The sequence below is a fragment of the Neophocaena asiaeorientalis genome, unplaced genomic scaffold (assembly GCF_003031525.2).
Source record: "Neophocaena asiaeorientalis asiaeorientalis breed wild unplaced genomic scaffold, Neophocaena_asiaeorientalis_V1.1 scaffold105, whole genome shotgun sequence".
Lineage (NCBI taxonomy): Eukaryota > Metazoa > Chordata > Mammalia > Artiodactyla > Phocoenidae > Neophocaena > Neophocaena asiaeorientalis.
Genome location: NW_020172162.1, coordinates 2,920,384 through 2,928,303, shown reverse-complemented (window position 1 = coordinate 2,928,303; position 7,920 = coordinate 2,920,384).

Here is a 7,920-nt window from a genome sequence, read left to right as displayed (position 1 = left end):
CCCTTAGCTCCGTGATGAAGGCCCGGGTGGGCTCGGAGTTGGGTTTTGAGCCCGAACTAGAAGCTGCTGAGGAAAAATGAATGTGGTTGAGGGGAGGAGGTTGGGCGGTGGGAGGGCGCGGGGACCCGAGGTCGCGTTGCTAGAGGTCCGCTTTCCTCCCCCCCGAAGAAGGCAGACTGAGCTCGCCCCCTCCGGATGGCAGCGCCGGGGTCTCGGAAGAAGGAAACCACAGTCCCGACCTCCCCACCGCTGCCAGGACAGTGTCCCCTTCTGGGGACCACCTCCGGGCTCGTGAGGCTGGAGGCCCCTTGGAGAGACCCCCGCGCCCTGTTCGGCTGGTCCCCAACGCGGCGCGGGCTACGTATGACTGCGCTTGTTAGAAGGCTTTTGCCTCTCAATGAACCACTTAGAAGTAGGACATCTCGGCCTTCAGCTCCCTGCTCTTTTTTCTTTCTTTTCCCTCCAGTTCTTTCTCAATCTCTCTCTCTCTCTCTCTCTCTCTCTCTCACTACAAAGTAACAGCCTTACCCTGTGACCCGCGCGCACTCTTGTCCCGGTGCCCTGAGTTTAACCCCCCAAAGACTGGGTGCTGCTGGGAGCGCAGGGTCCCGCGTGGGTTCCATTCTCCAGGGAACGGGACTCCTTAGCCACCCCGGGCGGGACCCTCCCTACCCGCTGGGTGCACTCTTTCCCCTAGACTTCCCTGCGTGCGTCTGCTCTCCCCGAGACGTGCTCGCTCCCCCTGTGCTCGCTCGCCTACTCTTTGGGCCTCTCTGTCCACGCCCGGGGCCAAGCTCGGATGGCGTTTCTCCCTCTCTGGGTTGAGGCATTGGCCTGAACGTTTTGATGAGTGTTCGGTGAGACACGCAGCCCTAAACGGCTCGTACACGCGGCGGGGGACACATTGACGTCCCGGGCTTCGCTTTCCGGCGCCGCGACACTTCGTAATTACCTGACACAATGCGATATGGGGGTGTCCATTGTTCCACTGAGTGTTATAGTGGAGTGTGCATTCTGACAGTCAATGGAATTTTAAGTCAGTGGAACTTAAAATTACACATTTTTTTTAAGTACTAAAAGACAGAATGAATTCGGTGTGCGGATATGAGTAACCTTTCCATTAAAATCTCAGTTTGGCCTGTCAAACGAGGCTCGTCCTGGGTATTACACTGCCTAATTTGCATTTTGGCATTGTTTTGTTTCTTAAGCGTCAAATTAGAGCTCTTTGGGAGCGTACTCAGGAGGGCTGAGTACCTCCATGTTGGCTATTTTGCCTTTTAGCATCATTTTGTTTCGTAATGGTCAAATTACAGATGCTTGGGAGGGTACCCAGGAGACCTGAGCACCTCCTCTCGCCTCTTCTCTTCCCTGCCTGGAGAGGAGGCTGCACCCGGCTCCGCGTGGCTAGTGGATCCCAGGCGAGCCAAGAGGCCAGAGGGAGCGGGGCCGAAGCAGGCTCCGCAGCGCCTGCAAAGGGTCCGCGCGAAACGCCCCAAGGAAAGTTAAAAATCCTGGGGCGGTTATCCCGGACGCGAAAAAGTCAAGAGGCGAGGGTCGATGAGGTTTTAGGGAGTGCTCTGCCGTACAGGGGCCCCCTATTCGAGATATTACCGGTAGCTTCTGGGAGTGAACCCAGGTATACACAGGTTGTGAGCCCAAGTGCTCTGGCCAGGTCACGCAGCTCGCAGTAGCCCACAGCTGATCTAAGACGACCCAGGCAGCAAGGATGCGGGGAGGAGCCCAAACCTGTTTGCACTAACCGCCCCCCTCCCCCTTCCTGGAACGTTAACACATTTCCGAGTGTGTGAGAGTGGGTGTATTTCACAGTGAGGAATAAGCATCCTAATGCCGTTGCTGGAAGGGAGAGAAGAAGAGGGAATATTTTTGATTTTTCAATCTGAATTTCATCCAAAATATCTGATAAATGGTATGTGGGTGGGAGTTAGTTTGTCTTCTCTGTTTTGTCCTCTTGGTCTTTAATGAAAAATAGTGAGAAAACTTTTTTTGGACTTTCGAATATTCTAAAAGTGTGGAAACATATGTTATAAAGTGTACACAAAGAGAAGCTTTTTGTCTTCTGGAAACATATTTAAGTCCCCTCTGTTTCCTTTGGTGCCAGAACCATTACAATTGATTCACTGTGTTTCAGCTGATATCAAATACCAAGTTATATACCCCAAGTCCTAAGATACAGTTTCACAAGTTAAGAATAAACAGAAAAGGTGAACTGTAGCCCAGAGTTATATTTAAAGGCAGCTATACTTCCTTTAAAGAAAATTACTTGCTCTGCCATTGTTCAGGCATTTAATAAAAATAGTCATATTAATCGGCCACCTGTTCCTTCAAAGGCATATGTCCTCCAGAAAACCGAGGTGAGATTGTTGAATTACAACCCACAATGCACATCTTCAGTGACAGAATGAAAGCTCATAAAGTATGTGTGAGGAGACTTTTAGTCTAGAATAAACTTCAGAGCTGATGATTGTTGCACGTTGGCAATGACAAGGTGTGGGTTTCTTCAAATGTGCTACAGATGAGGACAATTATAACAAGTTGCTGCTTTATGAATACCATGAGTCCAATAATATTCCCTGGATAACTTCATACAGCCTGTAAGAGTATAACCTTATGTGGACAGGAACAATCAATCTCATACTTATCTCAGAAGAGCCACTCTTTTGCTTCTTTGACTTAGCCTTATGCTCTCCAATCATCAGCTTGTTTTCTCTCTCTCTCTCTCTCACATACACGCATACACAAACGCACCAAAGACAGACCCTGGACGTAGAAAAAGTCTTCAATTTTCCCTTTGGTGACTAGTCCTGCCAGTCACCAAAATAAGCACAGGACTGACCTTTCATGCATTCATTCCTCAGTTATATTTTTGTGACTTCTTTTACTCGTCAAGGTTGCTCTTGATGTTTGTTCTAGCCTGATTCCTCCAGAAAATACATTGGAGAGTGGATAGGAAGACCCCAGGGTGATCTGCCTTCAGCCCTCAACCCCTAGATCTGCTTCTTTGTTATCTGCAAGAACACCTAACTGGAGGCCCAGTCTTTATGCCTGGTAAGGAATTAATATATATTTGCTGATTGAGCAGTATGACATAATGACAAACTTACTTTTGTATATTGTTTGAAATTAATGCTCATTTTGAACAAGCTCTGTGATCTAACCAAATGTGGTGACTAAAATATGTGGGAAAATTACTCTGCTGGAGACATTATTAGAACTGTCTCATCTAACATCCACAAAACCCTATGAGGCAGCATCTACTGTGATCCCCATTTCACAGATGAAGAAGCTAAGGGTTACACAGCAAAGTTATTAAGTCACAAGCTAGTAAGTATTGGGATTTGAATCCATAACTTTCTGTTCACCTCTGGATTTCGAGTTCTTGACACTATACTAATCTTCTTTGACAAATTCCTTTTGACAATCTGTATTTTATATAATCTAAGACCCACATTTTTCTAATTTTAACATCTCTGAAATTGTGATATATCTTACAAGACTTCTTTCGATTATAAGTGACAGCTTTTTTTTCCCTGCTTGGTATATGAAATAATAGCGTATTTTCCAATCAGTGGCATATTTGGTTATGGTAGCTTATGCTGCAATATCAAATCATTAGAAAATCTAAGAGACTTAAAACAAAAGAGGGGGCTTCCCTGGTGGCGCAGTGGTTGAGATTCCACCTGAAGATGCGGGGGACGCGGGTTCGTGCCCCAGTCTGGGAGGGTCCGGCATGCCGTGGAGCGGCTGGGCCCATGGGTCATGGCCACTGGGCCTGTGTGTCCGGAGTCTGTGCTCCACAACGGGAGAGGCCACAGCGGTGAGAGGCCCGCATACTGCAAAAAGGAAAAAAAAAAAGAGGTTTATACTCCTTGATCACACAAAGTCTGCTGAAGATCTGTGTGACTCTCCAGAGCAACTGTCTTCCATGTGACGGCTTGGCATTGCACCTCTGTACCAGCATGTACTTCCATAGCCACTAAGTAGGAGAAGATGGAGCCCTGGAGGATCTCACACAGCAATTAAATGCTCCAGCCTGGCAGTGACATAGGTCACTTCTGCCTCCAATCCATTGGCTAGAATTAGTCATATGGCTCTGCCCAACTGCTAGGGAAGCTGGGAATTGAATCCACCATGTTCCCCAAAGGACAGGAGAACTGGATATGGATGAGCATTTAACATTTGTACCACAATGTTTTCTTCATTCACTGAAATATGGTCATTAGGATCAGGTAATGTAAATATCACAGATCTATTTTATTCAAATCCAGTGAGCAGCAATTGGCCTGTGATTTGTTATAGTCCGTCTTAAGCATACATTCAAAATTCGTGCTCATGTTTAACTTCAAAGAACAAAATTCAGAATTAATTTCAAAAAGAACATTATGAAACAGCATAACTATAATGCAGGGGCTTTAATCAAGAGCCTACAGGTAAGCTTCCAGGGCTTTGGAACCTCCTGAAATGATATACAAAATATTCAGTGCATTTTTTCCTGAGGAATGGGTACATATCTGTCATTCTCAATTGGGATTCATGATTTATTAATTCTTTTATTCAACAAATATGTATTGAGAGCCCACTATATTCCAGGAATGGTGTTCTGAGTGCTTTGGATCCAGCGCAAAGATGACAGACAAGTTTCCAAAAATCTCACTAAGCTTATAGTGTACAAAAGGGACAATGAGTAAGCAAACAAATAATAAAAGAAGGGCTTCCCTGGTGGCACAGTGGTTAAGAATCCACCTGCCAATGCAGGGGACACGGGTTCGAGCCCTGGTCCAGGAAGATCCCACATGCCGCGGAGCAACTAAGCCCATGCACCATAACTACTGAGCCCACGTGCTTCAGCTACTGAAGCCCACGCACCTAGAGCCCATGCTCCGAGAGCCTGTGCTCCGCAATAAGAGAGAAGCCGTACAAAATTCAGAATTAATTTCAAAAAGAACATTATGAAACAGCATAACTACAATGCAGGGGCTTTAATCAAGAGCCTACAGGTAAGCTTCCAGGGCTTTGGAACCTCCTGAAATGATATACAAAATATTCAGTGCATTTTTTCCTGAGGAATGGGTACATATCTGTCATTCTCAATTGGGATTCATGATTTATTAATTCTTTTATTCAACAAATATGTATTGAGAGCCCACTATATTCCAGGAATGGTGTTCTGAGTGCTTTGGATCCAGCGCAAAGATGACAGACAAGTTTCCAAAAATCTCACTAAGCTTATAGTGTACAAAAGGGACAATGAGTAAGCAAACAAATAATAAAAGAAGGGCTTCCCTGGTGGCACAGTGGTTAAGAATCCACCTGCCAATGCAGGGGACACGGGTTCGAGCCCTGGTCCAGGAAGATCCCACATGTCGCGGAGCAACTAAGCCCATGCACCATAACTACTGAGCCCACGTGCTACAGCTACTGAAGCCCACGCACCTAGAGCCCATGCTCCAAGAGCCTGTGCTCTGCAATAAGAGAGAAGCCGCCGCAATGAGAAGCCCGCACACCGCAACGAAGAGTAGCCCCTGCTCGCTGCAACTAGAGAAAGCCTGTGTCCAACGCAGCCAAAAATATAAATAAATTAAATTAAAAATAATAACAATAAAAGAAGGCCATTTTAGATCCAGATAGGTGACATAAAAGGACAATGTGATGGAGAGGAACTGGAGTAGGGTGGGTATAGAGGTTGGGGTCTGCTTTAGCTAAAATAGTCAAGATAGACCTTTAGGAGGAGAAATTTTTTTTTTTTTTTTAGGAGGAGAAATTTGACCTGAAGTAGGAAATAGGAGAAGGACTGCCTATGCAGAGGTCTTGTAATCCTGGAGAAAAGTGTTCTGGTCAGAATTCTATAGGAGCTAAAGAATGTACTCAGCACGTTGAAGAAACTGAAAGTATCTAGAGCGTGAAGAGTGGTAGGAAAAGTAGTGAAAGAGGAATGCAGAGGCCAGATTATATGGGGCCTGCACATAAGGGATGGATAAGAGATCAGAATTTTATTTTAAGATCAAGGTAGACAAATGCACAGTGTAAAGAAACCCCCTTTGCATGGGAAGGCCTAAATTTCTTTCTGGTTCCATTATTTGTATGTGTGGATCATCAAGCCATGATTAGCTCTGCCACTAATCAGCAGGTTAACTCAGCTGGGCACCTCCCTGAGTGGGGATCCCCTTCCCTCCTTGCTGTTCCAAGAACATCCTCACCCCCTTTGCCATGGTGTCATGGTGAAGACCATGACCTTCTCAAAAAAATGGAGGCCTTCTGTCAGATTTAGGGCTATAAGAAGCTCCCCAGCTGGTAGCTTCAAACAGACTCAACATTCTTTGCGGGAGAATAAGGGGCTTCATACTTTAGTGAGGCCTTGAGCAAGTCATTTTACATTAACATTCATTTCTTCGTTTGTGAAGTGAGAATAGTGAGTTGTATTTTGGAGTGTTGTTATGTCCGTATAATGTCCATTAAAGTGAACTAAAAATAAACCTGCACAAATTTCTGTATGCAAACGTGTATCATCTGCTCTTCTGAGAATCATTATTATTTTACAATAGCCTTAGATTTATATGTACACACTAATACAGATGTGTGCCAATTTAAGGAAACCTAACACATGAGGAATAATCGTCTAGATAATAAAAATGTTCTTCATTTTCAAATTAATGTACACCAGCGTCCTTTTTAATAGTAATTTGCTAAAATGTAATAATTTTAATGTATAAAAATGAGATTTTCATATACATTTTCAAGAATATTTCTACCGTATCCATTGAGGCAAGCATAGCAGTACCTGTAAATTCAAGGAAATGGTCAATTCGAGTTATAATTCTTTTTTATTTATTCTTTGCTGGGTTGCGTCTTCGTTGCTGCGCTCAGGCTTTCTCTAGTTGCAGAGAGTGGGGGTACTCTTCGTTGTGGTGCACAGGCTTCTCATTGCGGTGGCTTCTCTTGTTGTGGAGCACGGGCTCTAGGCACGTGGGCTTCAGTAGTTGTGGTGCACGGACTTAGTTGCTCCATGGCATATGGGATCTTCCCAGACCAGGGCTCGAACCCGTGCCCCCTGCATTGGCAGGCGGATTCTTAACCACTGCGCCACCAGGGAAGCCCTCGAGTTATAATTCTTAATTTTATCAATTGAAGCAGAGATCAAAGCCTAGTGCTTATTTACCCCAAGCATCTCTATGCTCAAAAAATATATATATGTTAAGCTCAACTACCAATGTGTATGTCTGAATATAACAGCATTATGTGTAGTAAACCTGTGGAAATAAATGAAGACCATCCAAATGAGAACAAGCAAAGTCTGTTTATTTAGAGCAAGGAAGTCAGCCACCATCACTTGCATTTGGCAGAGACTCAAAGGCAGGCATAGGAGTAGAAAAACTTTATAGGGAGAAAAAAAAAAGGCTTCAGGTGTGCTCTGATTGGAGGCTGCTGACTTGGAGAAGCTGGAGAGGGCTAACTAGACGCAGGGCATCCTACTTTGGGGGAAAATCAGTTTGGGGAGCATATTGGCTTTCTCTAGTTCGTCCTGAGTTGGAAGCGGGTAGTGGTAAGGAATTGGGAAGCTGACAGTCTTTTACCAAGTTCCAGTCATTCTGGGCTGATTGTGGAGAAATTGGTTTGGCTTCTCTGACTTGTTGCTTCGGAGATTATGGGTCACTATTTTTTTTTTGACTTTTCTTTTTTTTAATTTTTTTAAATTGAAGTTTAGTTGATTTAAAATGTTATGTTAATTTCTTCTGTACAGCAAAGTGGCTCAGTTATATATACACAAACTATTACATATAGAATGCATAAACAACAAGGTCCTTCTGTATAGCACAGGGAACTATATTCAATATCCTGGGATAAACCATAATGGAAAAGAATATAAAAAAGAATGAGTCAGAGTCCTATTGTCGTACATGGTTT